At 46.4% G+C, this 16630-nt stretch overlaps 1 protein-coding gene across 10 annotated transcripts in view; it reads right to left on the reverse strand.

Moving 5' to 3' along the window:
* Positions 1-16630, reverse strand: part of NAV2 (neuron navigator 2) — a 403679-nt gene that overhangs the window by 193435 nt on the left and 193614 nt on the right. Inside the window, exon 1 of one of the 10 annotated variants that reach the window (XM_067749649.1) lies at positions 950-1042. The exons of the other annotated variants lie outside the window; for them this stretch is intronic. The gene's annotated coding sequence lies outside the window, so the exon portion shown is untranslated. Of the gene's footprint in view, positions 1-949; positions 1043-16630 lie in introns of those variants that run through there. 10 annotated transcript variants of the gene reach the window in all.

Raw genomic sequence — 16630 nt, forward strand, 5'->3', positions numbered from 1 at the left:
AGGAAAGATCTACGCTCAAAGCCTTATGTCACTCTTTTGAGGACAGAAGGAGGTGGGGCAGTTCCAGTGCCAAGACAGGGATACTGCACATAGGATGGGAAGCTCCGTGATCTACAGGCTCGAGGATTTCAACAAAACAAGAACTAGGAACAAATACTACTGACCAACAGTAATGTAACCCCACCTTCACCCCAACAAAACAAAATTAGTAAAACGTAACACTTCCAGAAAGACTCTGGGTCCTCTTCCACCTGTGAGTTGGCAGATCAATTTCATTTGAATCTCTGTGGTAGGCTAGTGAATATCTAACAACCCTGAAGAAGACTAAAAAAGTTCTGATTTACAGTGTATGCCGATTTCTGTGGTGTAAATACTCCCGCCATGGCAGCTATCAAGCTATTGACATGACATCAACAGTCTTCTGAGAGTCCTAAAAATTTTTAAGTTGGCTCTCATGAACTGGTACAAGCTGGCTCATCATGTCCACAGTTGGCGTCTAGGTTAACGGCAGTTCCCATGGACGCAGTCCTTGTTTTGGCTTTGATGAGAGAAAGTGCTATCCAGACCATTATTAGCTTCTGGAGACCAGGCGATACCTATAGGAGGGTAAGGAAGGCCAAGGGACAAGAAAGGCACAGAGGCAGGCACCATGAGTCAGGGAGCCATCATGTGATCAACGTACATTAGAGCTGAAAGGAAGCGCTCAGTTAGCTGATAGGATGCCCTTTTTAAGGAGGAGGAACCCAGGGCCCAGAGAGCGCGATTAACTGCTCAAGGTCACTCTTTGAATTAGTAGCCGACCTGGAACTGGAGCTGGGGCTGCCTGCCTCCCTCTGCTCTGTGCCTCAAAGTCCTCCTTTCAGGGAAAGGAAGGTCTGAACTGGGCTTGCAGCTGGGCAGGGGCACACACGGGCAGCTTTGGCTAAGTTTTTACATTTTACTAGCTTACCATTTGGAGAACTTCTGACTCTCTCTGTATGAAGAGGAGGAGCTGTCAGGGATTTGGGTGAGCTTAAGAAAGCCCGCCAGAGATCCAGCTGACAAGAAGGAACGACCCAACTGAGGTGGCCAGCAGCAAAAGAATGAGAGGACAGATTTCTCCCAGAATGTCCAAGGATGTGGGTGGAGGCAGAGGGCGGATGGGATCTTCCCAACTGTAAAAGGATCCCCCATTCCCATGCTGATCAGCAGGAAACGGGAGAGGCAGAAGAGGGAGGTCCTTTTATGTTCTTAATACATCTCCAAACACAAAAACCTAAAACGTACCAGGCAATGTCACCCTCTCATTGAAAAGAAGATCAAGTTAGGCATCGTAAGTGTTTTTCAAATGATTTCTGGCCTGGTTATGTTACAGAAAACAGGGCAGGGTGATTCAAACCTGCTGTCAATACTGAGTGAAGGAGAGAAAAATGCCAGCTATTCCACAGCTGTCCGGCCGGAACCCTGGAGGAGCTGCTTTCGTGACGACTCTGCTGCACAACTTCCAGAGCAGGAGTTAAACCAAATAAACCTGAAGGAGATCAGTTTAGGAGGAGAGTCTTAAACTAGCAGCCAGGAATGCATGGGTTCCCTTCCACAACTCAGATTACATGCCCTGTCCCTGTCTTAAATAAAACTATGCACTCAAAGGGTCTGTTTCATCTAGTTTCCCTCTGAGATGCCAATGAATTTTCAGCTCATGGGAGCCAGTGTGGAGGCAAACATGCTGGGTGAGCAAATGTACAAAGTGATATTTCTTGGAAAGGCAGGCAGGGTACGGAGGAAAGTAAGACACAGTCTGGGTCCCTAGGAAACTATCCTAGGATTAGGGAGAGACACACCCATAGGGTCATGTTCCCAAGGGTGAAGATTTCCAGCTAAACTAATGGGATGGTCTTCATGAAGATGGGCATTTAAAATGGACTCTCCAGAAAGGGAACGCTCCTACCTACACTGTTCGTGGGAATGTAAATTGATGCAGCCACTATGGAAAACAGTATGGAGGTTCCTTAGAAAACTAAAAATAGAGCTACGATATGACGCAGCAATCCCACTCCTGGCCATATATCTGGGAAAGATGAAAACTCTAATTCGAAAAGATACATGCACCCCAATATTCATAGCAGCACTATTTACAATAACCAAGACATAGATGCAAAGTGTCCATTGACAGATGAATGGATAAAGAAGATGTGGCGTGTGTGTGTGTGTGTGTGTGTATGTATGTGTGCGTGTATATAGACACACACATATACATACAATGGAATATTACTCAGTCATAAAAAAGAATGAAATATCGCCATTGGCAGCAACATAGATAGACCTAGAGAATACCACACTAAGTGAAGTAAGTCATATAGTGAAAAACAAATATTATATGATGTCACTTACATGTGGAATCTAAATAATAATACAAATAAATTTATTTACAAAACAGAAACCAACTCACAGACATAGGAAACCAACTTATGGTTACCAAGGGGGAAGGGGGGGACAAACTAGGAGTATGGGATTAACGGATACACATTACTATACAGAAAATAAACAAGGTCCTACTGTACAGGGTAGGGAACTATATTCAATATCTTGTAATAACCTATGCTGGAAAAGAAATCTGAAAAATATACATATATTTACACATCTGCATCACTTTGTCATACACCTGAAAAGTAACACAATATTGTAAATCAACTATACTTCAATAAAAAAAGATAAATAACTCTGCAGGAGGCAGTAATTTATTTAATAAATATCTCTTCTGTGCTAGGTCAAAGGAACACAAAGATCAACAGTGACCAATTTCATGGGGTGGATAAGGAGTCAGGCATACCAAAACTACTACATTTAAACATATTTTTTCTGCTTCACTTGACATCTTGGTAGCCAGCACTATATAGATATTAAAGTCCAGTTGTGTTTAAGTACAATGTAAAGATCTGCCCCATGCTGTGGGTATCTGAAAGCAGAACAGCCTTTTTCAAGAGATACAGAAATGCACGAGAATCACTTTTTTGCCAAGAGGCCAAAATGTCCTTGAGTCCAAATATAAATTCCGCTCCTACTTTCTCTATCTCAAAAACATTGGCCTTAGCTCATCTTGCTTTTGACAGTTCCCTAATCTTTATTTAATGAGATAAAGTTAAAGAACTACTACCAAACATAGACATTTTGCTTAGAAATTAGAATGTAAGCACCAAAAGAAGTTACTCAGCTGAGATCTAACTGAGCAGAAATTCACTGATGAAATCCCTGCAACCCATCATCACACCCATCAGGACTGCCACAGCGGCTGCATAAGTCATCACGTGTGTCCACAGACACTGAAACTCGCTGGGATTTAGCTGGCCCAGGACTTCATCACCACCCAGCTCCATCAGGTCCCTGTGTCCACAAAGAAAACTATCACTGGACCATGATGTGCCTTCTCTTTTACTGAAAGCCCATCGGGTTAGCAGAGCTCCTTGGGCAGCTCTGCCCCCAGGCTGGGATTGCTCAAGCCACAATGTTCCAAAAATTGATTTCTGCCCTGACCGGCCCATGGAGGTACACTAGGTCATTAAAAGGATTCTAGTACTAATTCCAGTGTGTGTGTATGCATGCGTGTGTGCGTGCGTGTGTGTGTGGGGGGGGGAGGGGGGGGATTCCCCACACCTCCCAGCAATTCTCTGACACCAGCTGGGTGTCCTCCAATCCAACTCAATTCTAACACTATTTACCTGGAGTTAGTGTCAGGTTCCACAGGTTAAGGGTATAATCCCACAAGACTGCTTCCCACCCCCAACCCTCTACCAACGCTCAAACATCAGTCACAAGCCTGCACTTCTGACTGACCAGATAGACTGAAGGTACCCACAACATCCTCCTTGGATTCGACTAATTTGCTACAGCAGCTCACAGAACTCTTAAGAGAAATATCTTACTTACCAGATCACTGGTTTATTATAAAAGGATGTAACTCAGGAACAGCCAGATGGAAGAGATGCCTAGGACAAGGTACCGGGAAAGGACCAGGAGCTCCCATGACCTCCATCATCCCCACACTTCCATATGGTTACCAACACGGAAGCTCTCCAAACCCTGTCCTGTTGGGTTTTTATGGAGGCTTCATTACAGAGGCATGACTGATTAAATCCTTGGTCATTCGTGCTTGACATCAATCTCTGCCCCTCTCCCCTCCCCGGAGGTCAAGGAGTGGGACTGAAAGTTACAACCCTCTAGTCACATGGTTGGCTCCACTGGCCACCAGCCCCCATGCTTAGGTGTGGTCCAAAGTCACCTCACTAACAGAATAAAAGATACCTTTACCACTCCTATAGCTTAGAAAATTCCAAGGATTTTAGGAGCTCTGTGCCAAAAATGGGGATGAAAACCAAATAAATATGTCTTATCACAAATTACAATATCACAGTCGCCCCCTGTCCAAGGCCAATTCAGAATTGTCCAAGAGACCTCAGAGTAAGAAGATTGCCCAGAACACTAACCAGGTTCAGGAAACCTGGGTTCTGACCCCGTTTCGGCCACCGTCTGTTCTTTCAACAAAGATTTATCGAACATGAGGCATGTTCCCTGCCTACAAAGAACTTAAGAGTCTAGCACTGATTTGCTGGGCAGACTTGAGAAGGTCACTTTGCCTGCTTCAGACAGACACGTGCAAGAAAGCTCTCAACTTCTGTTCCCTTGATCCTGAAATGCTCTCCCTCCCCGTCCCCGCCCCACCCCTTCTTCCGCAAGCTGTTCCCTTGGCTAGAATACTCTCTCCTTCCATGTAGTCAATTCACCACTCATCTGGCATTTGCTGGTTTGGGTCAGAGCTGCATCTCCAGTAATTGGCACAGAACCTGCCAGGAAAAAGGGGCTTAATGATTGGTGAGTTTAGTCAAAGCGAGCTTGTATGACAGCATGATGGTTAAAAGCAAAACACCGGCTTTGAAATCATGCAGATCCTAGCTCAAATCTCCACCCTGGCCCTTGCTGGCAGTGTGACGTAGGCAACTTATTTCACCACTCTGAGCCTCAGTGTCTGCATCTGTGAAATGGATGAGATACTACTGACATTCCCTGGTAGTGGTGTGAGGGACTGAACAAGGCTATGCATGCAACGTGCCTCAAACACCTCTAGGCAGGTAAGAAAACCTGAATAACTAGCAGCTCACCATGACCGTTGTCTTCATTACTACTGTTACGAGGTCCTTTTCTGTTCAGAGTCCACCACCTCATCCACACTAAAAGCAGGCCCTGAAGTTATTTATAAGGCAGGCTTTTGCAACAGCTGCTCGCTGGCGCACATGTAAGGCTTTCTGACAGCAGTGAAGTGGAAGAGGATGACAATTACTTCCTCTCATGTCACTGATTTCGGACCCTTTGACAGGTTTGTTTTACAAAAGCCCACATGAGAAGTGGGAGAATCAAAAGACCAGCTCAAGCCTGCTCCTGAAGAAATGGACTTCCCAGAAACTCCTCAGGATCCCCTAACCACAAACCACGGAAAAGCTGCACAACATTTTACAACCAGGAATCTCTCCTTTGCCTGCCAGGAATCTATGCTCGCCAAGGGTATGGAAACCTGTTTCTGTGCATTAGATCAAACGACAACTCAAAGTTACAATCTGCTTTTATCTGGATCAAAGGCAAAAAGATAAATATCTCAGCCATTACTTAAAATTCCTAGTCCAGCACCAAAGGCTTTCTACGCCGTGGTTCCAGAGGGAATGGACAGAGCAGGGCACTCTGTTACCTGCCTCAAAGCTCTGCTTACTGCCTGGGGCTCTCCTGGAACTGGGGGAGCTTCTGGAAATGGGTTCCTAGAAAAAGGGGGCTCATTCTCTGTCCCAGGGATCAGACCATCTGAACTGGATTAAAGTTAAATAGATACAGGGAAAGGAGGACTGGGAATTCTTTTCTGCATTACCCTGTGGCAAAGGCAATGCCCTTATTCTGTTGAAGGTAAACTGAGGCCCAGGAAGGGGGAGGCACGTAACCACAAGCACCACTGAGCAGGGGCAGAACTGCAGTCAGAACATCTACTCAAATACGGCAGGAAAGGGAGCCATTTTTTTAAAACCACTTTATAGAGATATAATTCATGATCATAATATTCACCCATTCAAAGTGTATAATTCACTGGTTTTTAGTATACTTATGAAGTTGTGCAACTATCATCACAACCTAATTAAAACATTTTATTACAGCAAAAAAACCTCCGAAGCTATTAGCAGTCACTCTCCATGCCCCTCTGTATGCCTTCACCCTGACCCTTAGCCCTGGCAACCACAAGTCTACTTTGTGTTGCTATAGATTTGCCTACTCTGGACATTTCATACAAATGGAACCACACAATGGTCTTCTGTGACCAGGAAGCCATTTTTTCATGATGGACTTCAGCAGCAGACCCTCTGGTTGCTCCCTGAACTACTATCCAGAGACGTGCTGTCCCATACTATAGCCACTCGCCACATGGGGCCATTTAAATGATTAACACTGAATGTACTAAAACTTCAGTTCCTCATTGTCACCAGCCACATTTCAAGCGCTTAACAGCCCCACGTAGCTAGTGGTTATCACATTAGACAGCACAGATGTGAAATACCACCATCACTGCAGAAAGTTCCATTGGACAGCACTGACCCAGAGGACACAGAGGCATTTGCTCCTTAACTACAAACCCACTCTCTCTAAAATGGCTGCTCTTCCTGGTGTTGAAAAGTTACCTTTGCAGATGAAGAGTGAAGGTGAGAAAGAGCTAAGGGAAGGGGGAGGAGAAGGGGGAGGGGAGGGGGAGGAGATGGGGGGAGGGGAGGAGAGGGAGGAGGAGAGAGAAGGAGGAGGATGGGAGGGGGAGGAGGAGGGGGAGGGGAGGAGGAGGAGGAAGGGGAGGGGAGGGGGAGGGGGAGAGGGAGGAGAGGGAAGGAGGAGGACAAGGGGGATGGGAGGGGGAGGGGGAGGGGAAGGGGAGGGAGGGGTGGGCCAGGAAGAGCCAACCTCCTCTTCCCACCCTTCCCGCCCCCAGCTCAGTGTTATGCTGGGTGCCCGGGGAGCTCCCCTGGCCAGGACCCAGACCTTAAAAGCTCTCTAGTGAAGTTCATCCAAAAGGCAGATATGCCAAAGCCTTGGAAGCACTTCAAGGAATCCGGCCTCTACCTCAGCCGTTTGATGATTTCTGAAGCGTTTCAGGCCAGAAGGTGATCTGAGAGACTCCTTAATGAGAGTGAACAGTCCTGATAAGTTTCCGGCCAGCAGTGGCTACTTTGGTTGCCAAGGCATGACCACTAAGGCTGATGTGACACCCCAAGGCCAGAGCCATGGCATCTTGGCATGCCCAGACAGAAGGGAGCCCAGGGTCTGCATTCCACCCCTTTCCTTGGGCTGTTCACTAGTTCAGCTACAATGTTTTTCCTCTTATTGTCGAAAGATGCTTCAGTCACTGGCTCCCAGAAGCAGGGCAGCAGGTTATTTCAAATTGCGGTTTTGGATGCACTAAGATGAACAGAGAGGGCTTCCCTGGTGGCGCAGTGGTTGAGAGTCCACCTGCCGATGCAGGGGACATGGGTTCGTGCCCTGGTCCGGAGAGATCCCACATGCCATGGAGTGGCTGGGCCTGTGAGCCATGGCTGCTGAGCCTGCGCGTCCGGAGCCTGTGCTCCGCAACGGGAGAGGCCACGGCAGTGAGAGGCCCGCGTACCGCAAAAAAAAAAAAAAAAAAAAAAAAAGATGATCAGAGAGCCCAGACTGAAGGATGATGGACAAACGAAAGGAAATACAGAATCACATTTAGAAAAAAATCCTATACTAATCCAAGGGTCCTTTGTTCCAAAATACTGCAAAAATCATCCATCATGACCTTTTAAAGTTGTTTTAGAGGAGCATTGTTAAGTTGGCTATTGTCCTCTGTTTAAAACTCTGCTGGAAGATATATCTTCTTTCTTCTTCTTTAGCAGCCAACTTATTTAAAAAAAAAAAAAAAAAAAAGACAACCTAATGAACGCTTCATCCAGTGTGCCTGCTTGTCTAAATCAATACTTTTGTCTTGAATTTCCCCTCCCTCAATGAGTGGCAGTGGGGGCATTTCAAGAATCAATAGGTTACAGTTCTAAGACACCAGGAGCAAAAGAGAACCAGGTGGATATTCACCAAGCTATGACAAGAGTTCATTTGCTAACAAGCTGTTCTTTCAGGGAAGGGCACCCTGTGTCTCTTGGTCCCTTGGTTTTCAAAAACATCCTGCACCATGGAGATGTAGCTAAGCAGGAAGAGGCAGTTCCATGGGTGCTTTAGACTTCTGGTCCTAAGCAACAGACCAGGCGTAGAGAACTAGCTCTCTGGGGTTCTCTGTTCTGCTGCTGTGGTTATTCTGCCCCTTGCAGTCATTTCTGACTTCGTACACTCATGAATTCACACATTCAATAAACTTCACATCCATAATTCAGGGTATTTTTTTCCCCTATGTTTCATCTCATGTAATCCTCCCAATAACTTTGCGGTTGATGCCATTCTCAATTCCATTTTAGAGTTGAGGAGCTGGAAGTTCAGAGTTGTTAAAGAAGTCATCAAAGTCACACAGCCATCATCAGGTGGAGTTGCTAGGGTCAGACCCCTGACGTCCTGCAATCCCAGGCTGGCATTCAGGCCATCTTCATTACATGACAACTTGGGCCAGTTGGTATGGAAAAGAGAAAGCAGGGGAGCAAGGGGATCTGAAGAGCAAGGATCCCAGAGGCCCAAGAACAGGCTTAGGCAGAGCCAGACCTGTTTTGCAGGCTGCTGTTTTCATGGGTAGTTCCTACCTTGGCCAAAGGGGGTCTCATAAAGCAGGCGGGGCTTGTGCCCTGCAATGAATGGCTTGTGTCTGCTGGTCAGAGAGAACTTCTGTGGAACTGAATAACCAAGGATGCTTCAGCCACTCTCCCCACTGAGAGTTCCCAGAGCTACACGCCCCCAGCTCACCTTTAATGAACTCAGAGGATTCTCATTTTCATGTGACTGCAGTGCAAATACACTATTACCTCAACAAGCGAAATCAATCCATATATGTATGTATATATATGTACATATATACTGGATCCAACTTGCACAGTGTGGAGATGGACTGCAAAAACAGTCTTAGGTCTCCACCTCCTCTGGATCCTGCAGGCTTTGCAGTGTGACTTTGCAACACCTCCCTCCTTCATGCATCTGGGCAGGCCCTGTGACTCGCTTTGGCCAACACAATGAGGCAGAAGAGAACTGATGTCACTTTTCAGAGCTTAGGCGTTAAAGGGCTTTGCACACGTCAACCCTGTCTCAGAACTTGGTCCATCACCATAAGAACAGCATGGACTAGCCTGCTGGAGGACGAAAGACCAGGTTGAAAAAGCTGGTTTGGCTCAGCGAAGGCCAGTGCAGACCAGCCGGCATCCTCCGCACCACCCAGACGGCCTCAGATGTGTGAGCCAGCCCCGCCGAGATTACTGGAGCCTGGCACGCCTCGGCAGAGCTGTCCTGTCCACCTGTAGGCTTGTGAGAGATAATAAATGGCTATTATCTGAAAACAGAACTTTTAGGGCCTGAGTAGACAGGAGTCTCCTTCGGTCAGAACCTGCTTCAGCAACCTTATCAGGGCTGAAGTCCAGAAAAAGGCTTGTTCCCACAAGTTCTACTATTATTTACTATTACCTAAGCAGTAGGTAACAGGTTTGAAGATGCTCCGGGGGAAATAATCATTATGTCTGATGGAGGGGTTTGAGACCAAAATGGCTCAGAACTTGGCTAAAAGAGTGGTGCAAGCTTGGAGTCAGGTGATCTGGGGTAGCCTCCTTGCCCTAGCACATGAGTCCTGTTGTGGAAAAGTCACTCTGCTCCCCACAGGTACTCACTGGTATTAACTGGAGACCAGGTGAATTTAAAATCAGGCCAAGTAATCCTGGCTTGCTAAGGAGGTTTATTACCGAAGGGCCAGAGCCTCATTCATACATGAACAATAGGACAGAATGAGTCTCAGGTGTGCAGAAACCTTTACAGACGGGGCCCAGAGATTCTTTCCTAGAAGGAAGACTCTCTCCCCCTGGTTTTCCCTAATGAATGCTGCCCCCTACAGCACATATGTGAAATAGACTTTAAAAAATAATTCTGTATGGACACCAGCCTGAAGATACTTGTATCTTGCCCTCTTCTCAGGAGAGGGCAAGAAAATGAGTCCAATGTTAAAATGGTTGAAAGTAAGCACGAGCAACTTCTCACTCAGTGGCCATGGCTATTTCCGTGCGACAGGAGTCCTCGCCTGTGGCCTCTCTGATGGCCTCAGAGCATGAGTTTGGCAAGTTCCAGACAACTTATCTGAAGTTAAGGGAGAAATCTTCCCCGAGTATGTGAATGGAGTAAAGGAAGTCATTGCAAACTGCACACAGGCCACTTTTTGCATGAAATACAACTTTCGTTCAGTAATGAGCTCTAGTGGGCAAGCAGCATGAAGAATAAAGTGCATTGTTGGAATGAAAACCTTCAAAGGAACCAATACAAAGGTGAGGCTTTGGGAACTGCCACAAACTGTGGGGAAGCACGTGCCATTACCAGGCCTTTCCAGGACCTACTAAAATCACGCCAACTTTACCCTTTGCCTGGGATAATCAAATCCTATATTTGCAAGGGATCTTACAGAATATCTGTTCCAATCTACCTACTGATGCAAGAGAACTCCCCTCTAGTAACCTCAGTGAGTGATGATCTAGCCTTTGTATCTGTTCCTCTGGAGTCAGGGAACTCCCTACACCCAAGACAGCCTATTCAACTGTGAGAAGACAAATGTGAAAGAGTTCTTTTTCCTTTTTTTAAATGAAGCCGAAGTTTGCATCCTTGTAATTTTTTAGTGCTGCCCTCTACAGCTAGAGGGAGAAAAACAGCTGGCCCAGGATATAGGCTTTCATTTCTAAAAGGAAACTGGTCTCTCTCCATAAAACTGTTTCCTAAAACATCTTTTGTATCTAACCATTGCGTGGGAGAACGGATGTTCTGAGCAAAGCAGACCTCTGCAAACTTCTCTCTGGGTCTCACACCCTGAAGAGTTTCTACCTAATCCAGAGAATTCGGTTCATCCCTCCTTTATTCTCATTCATAGACCTGATCTTCTCAAGAGCAGGTATCACACGATTTAACGAGATTACTTGTGTTGTGTGTAATAGCTGTCTCTTCCACTAGACTATAAGTTCCATGAGGGCAGGGATCATTACCTGCTTTTTCACTTTTGAATTTTCAGTGACTACCATGATGCCTGAGACAGACGAGTCTCCCAATGGTGTGTGAACAGATGAAAGATTGAGTTCCAAGTACGTGAATATGCAGCCTAATGAGAAGAGAGAGACTCACCTACTCCACACTGTACAGTCTGGTTGGAATTACCCACCTTTTAAAAATGGAGTCAAATCTAGCATAACTTTTCTTGCAGCAAAAATCCATTAGTGCCTTCAGAGATCCTTATGCTTAGGGCTAATCCTGATTCTTGAATCCACCAGCTAGTGGCCTGCTGAAGGGAGAGAGTGGACAGCCTTGTGAAGACCGATTTCAGCTCAGGCCTGCTGTCAATTCCTCACCACTGGAGAGCATGCTTCTCCACCTTCCCACATGAACAGGGTCACACCGACAGTGTGGGTTTTATTCAGTCCTCATACGTTCTCCTAAGTTGTGGAAACAAATGTGGGAAAGCTCTGTCTGGAAGAAAACGCTGGGACAGTCTGGAGTCATTACCCTCCCAGTGTGCCCCGAGGATGCCAGCCTGCAAACCAAGGCTCTACTCGGATACGATACAAAACCTGGGCAGTAGGGGGAAGCAGAGACTCACCGTCCTGGACGGTTCCAACCAAAGGACTTTTTTTTTTTTTCTTTCTATCTTTGCTTTACCCAAGGTGAGTCATTACAGGTCACTGATTCCCTACTCCTTTCCACGTTTCATAAAAATGCTCTGATTCTCCCATCTGGAAACAGGCAGAGGGAGCACCAGGTGTGGGGAGGCCTCCTTTACCTTTGCTCTTGAAGGAGAGCAGTCCGGGCCGTTGATTTCCATCAGCAGCTAATAACTGTCGAATCTCCACAGTTTGGGGAACCTTGCCAATCACATGAATCAACACAACTGTCACTAAGAAATCATGGCAGAAGCTCCCAGAACACTAAGAATGTAAATTGTGCCCACAATGCCTTGACATAAAGCACTGTGCAGCAGCACGACCATTTATCTCCATGGTGGGACACCTACCAAAGGCCCATGTGGCAGTCTCACCACAATGAAGACGGATTATGACCATTACCTTGGACACAAATATTCTCAATGTGACCCCTCATCTGACACCCTCAACAGAAGATGGTTCCCCGATACATGGGCTATGGGTTGGTTATCCTAATGAAATGCACAGACTCAGACGCTTGCAGAAGGCAAGCTGTAACTGAGAAACAGGCATTTTATCTGTTAGGTTCATTTATGCCCGAGGATGCCATGTCCTTAGCACAGAGGCAGCCACACACGTGTTCACAAGAAACTCCTCATCGAGTTGCTGAGCTACACGGAGCTCTCAAGTTTTATTGTTCAGGAACTCTCCCTGTTCTGACCAGCATTCTCTTCTTCTTGTACATTTCACTGTGAATAGGGGCCACATGCACTTATAGAAAAGTTAATCTCATTTATCCCCACACATATTGTATTTATCTTCTCATGCGAATACACACTGTCATATACCTAACCTGGAGAAGGAAAAAATTTTTTGTTCAAAAAAGAACATCTAAATGAACTAAACTAAGACCTGACTGCAGATAACACCTGGATAAAAATTATTAGGGGAGCCCCCAGAAACAAATACTTTCCCCTACCAATGATCCTTGAAATTAAATTGAATTCGTGTACGTGTGACGCTTTGCACATAGAAGATGGAAGCAAAAGAAACACTGAGATTTATCACCTGAAAATCAGATGAACATCAACTGGTCATTTTCGGTTCCTGACACAAGACTAATCAAACAGATATTTCAACTTCCTAAATGATTTCTTTTCTTTCTTTTTCTGGAGTCTTTCATCCTGCTACAAAAAGCCAGGTTTAGTGTATTTTTGAGAAAGAATATACAGCAGAACCATGAGGTCACGCATGGCTTTGAAACACATCCCTATTTAGAGAAAAGCAAACATGGTTATATCCCTCTTATTCTTCTCCCTGAAAAAGGATGGCTTTAGCATTAAAGGTTGTTAGTTTCACACATTAGAGGGAGTGATGCGTCTCCTCCTCTGAAGGCTCTTCTGAATTACACAGTAGATCAAAAAAATGGCTCCCAAAGGTGGCCAGAAAGAGTTCTTTCACCTTCACGTCTGACTTTAATGCTAGAGGTTAAGGACAAAGGCCACGCTGGAGCATGGGAAGGAAGGATCACCACACAGGCTCCTCTCTGGGTAGCTCTGCTAGGGCTCACCCTTCCTCGGAACAGGAGATTGCTCTTACACTCATAAAGTAACACCAAGCTCTCCGAGTGCAGGTAGAGAAAGAGCCAGAAGATGATTCTTCAAACAGGGAAAGGGCAAGCTGACTTCCCCCTCAGGCCACCTCCTTGCAATGTATTCCCTCTGCTACCCTATCTAGATCCCACAGGGACAACTCTCTCTTTTATATTTCCAACCTAAGTGTGGGATCCGAATCCATCTCCTTATTTCCTATTAGCTCAACGGAAACAAGGTAGCATTGAGCCATTTTTTTAAAATTAAGAATGTCACTAGAGATTAATGAGGCAATAGCAAGAAACCAAAAGATACAAAGACCTATGCAAGTAGCTAAGTCTACCCAGTATAAGTTGCTGACTCTGAGAATAAGTGTAAATATGTGTACAACAAAATGCATGTGACATGCCAGTGCAAACGGCTTCCCACGCGTTGAGCTCCTGCTATATGCCAGGCATTAGTTTGGGCGTCTTAACACGTTTACCTCCATTCCCCATAACAACACACTACAAAGTAGTTGCTGAGAGTTGAAGGGCAATTAGAAGGGAGCATGCCCTTTCAAAGGGGAGCAAGAAGTACTCCTAGGAGAGGGGTTCTCAAACTTCAGTGTTGTAAGAACGATAAGGGTGTATAATGTAGACTTTCAGACTCTAACTCAGAAATCTGAATTAGGAGGACGTTTGTAAAGCTTTGGGATTTCTGTTTTTAGCAATTACCTCAAAAGATGCTGGTGTAGGTGGCCCATTCATCATACCTTGAGAAACGACAGTCTAGAGTCTTAAATTCACCATGCCACCAGACCACGGGAGCTGTGTGCTTCAGAGCTAACAGCTACCCTGTGAGACCTGTTCTCTCTTCCATCACACAGGGGCAATTTACAGGTGCTGTGTCAGAGTGGAAAAATGTTACTGTGGAGGCGCTATTTTGGAGAGAGATGCCATGTGTTTTAGGACTTTTCATCTCTTCAGTCAGACGTCAGTAATTTGTTTAGAACAAGAGGGAGCCAGGGTGTAAAATGCAAACGAGAAAAATGAAACCTGCCTTTACTGCAGGGGGCACAACCCCAGCCCCCGACCTGTAAAAGGGCACCGCTAACAGACAGCAAACAGCCGACTACGCAAGGGCTAGAGAGGTCAGAAGTAGCAACTGTTTCAAGCTGCGCAAATGACACTCACGTTGTCAATCAACCGTCAGCTACTAGGAAACAAGTCATACCCTTCAACCAACAGAGGTGACAAGGCCAGAAAATCTGAATTGAGCTCTACAAAAAATGAGAAAAAACACGTCACATCTGACTTTCTCCCATCACTAGGGCTAGAGCGGCCTGTTGCTGCTTCATAGATAACTGAATCTCTGAGAGGTGAGGTGACTTGCTGTTGGAAAAGGATTAACAAAACCTTTTCCCCTTCTGCATGAGAATTTGACCTTGGGTTAACCTTCTATCTCTGTTCCCCTGGAAACTTGATAAAGACAGAATGTCAGCTATGTTATCAAGCAACACTACTCATGATAAAATTGACCCTGGACAGTTATACCACATCTGGACGGACAAGAGCTATAAACGAGGGCCTGTTGACGGCCACCATCATTTTGGGTTCCTTTGAGTGCCGTGACTCTTACCGACCGGGCCCAAGCAGATCGGTGGGAACCACAGAAGTTTTGCATGTGGAGCTGGTACAAGAGATACTGGCTCTTGTAGGTCACGTGGCTTTTAAGCTAGAGAGACTCCTACACCTGCCCCCTGCGGGTCTTGTTCCCTCATACCTGAGCTGTCACCTGAGGTGGGAGAGGGGAGTGATAGCCCCTGGATGCTGCGTGGACTGCTGTCTATACTGCTGTGAGGACCACTCCTATGGAACAGAAACGTCCGCACTGCCCTGCCAACAACCTGTGATTCCCCTCTGTCCCCTGAGGAGTGGAATGGTGCCAGGTGTGGCCTGTGATGGTCCGAGCGTGATTCTGAACACATGACGCAGTGAGCAGTGCACCTGCCCAAAGCCACACTCCTGGGAGGTGGCAGGGCCAGAACTGAAACGCAGTTGGCTGTCTTCAAGGTAAACGTTTTCTCTTTAATTGCAGGGCCCAAACCTTTTCTCCTGAGATAACTGTACTCTGGCCCAAGAGACTGGTGCAACTGGTGTAAACACTTGCCAGACATTCTTTTCGCCTCCAGTGTCACATGAGGTCCCTAGGTTTGGAAGCATCTATCCCATCCTGCCTGCCCACCTCAACAGCGGGGTCAGCTGAGTCATTTCTAGATGATTCTCCCAGTGTAGGCAGCTCTTTGCAGGAAACTGCCCTCAGCAGGAAGCCCCTTTTCTTGTCACTTTAGCAAAGCTACATTGTAACTTACTTTTAAACCAGGCACCCCCCACCATGCTCTACTCATCTCCAGCCCAAGCACACCTTTCAAGTCTTTTGATTACACAATACCTTGCCTAACTTCAAAGTAGTAGAAATGAAGCATAAGTAATTAACAGACGACGAGATCTCTTCCGTAGCTTCCCCTTCAGCAATCTCCCGAACAAACACTGTGAACAAGATAGCATCTAGAGGGAGATCCCGAGGAGGCGACAAGGCTGCCCACAAGGCTGCACACAGGGGGGTGGCGACGACTCTGACCCCATCTCAATGATTAACCGAGGTTACTTCCCTGTTTCCCTTTAAAAGCTTTCATGGCGGGCTTCCCTGGTGGCGCAGCGGTTGAGAGTCCGCCTGCCGATGCAGGGGACGCGGGTTCGTGCCCCGGTCTGGGAGGATCCCACATGCCGCGGAGCGGCTGGGCCCGTGAGCCATGGTCGCTGAGCCCGCGTGTCCGGAGCCTGTGCTCCGCAGCGGGAGAGGCCACAGCAGTGACAGGCCCGCGTACCGCAAAAAAAAAAAAAAAAAAAAAAAAAAAAAGTTTTCATGGCCGAGCAGAATCTTTAGAGGTAGTTTTGGGGGACACTGGGTCCACCATCGCCCCAGATTGCCAGCATTCTGGTTAAAGGCACCTTTCCTTTCTATCAACATCTGTGAGAATTGATTTTGTAAGCAGCGAGCAGTGGGACCTATTCACTTCATTTGATAACACCAGAGACTTCTCTAAATGCAATGATACCCTGGTTCAAACCTCTAGATGATTTTTTAAGCCCTCAGACAATTATGGCTTCAGGCTGGAGGGTCATGGTGATGTCACACCTGATTCCCAAACCAAGGTGACTGTCACCCATG

Source organism: Pseudorca crassidens, chromosome 9 (assembly GCF_039906515.1).
Source record: "Pseudorca crassidens isolate mPseCra1 chromosome 9, mPseCra1.hap1, whole genome shotgun sequence".
Lineage (NCBI taxonomy): Eukaryota > Metazoa > Chordata > Mammalia > Artiodactyla > Delphinidae > Pseudorca > Pseudorca crassidens.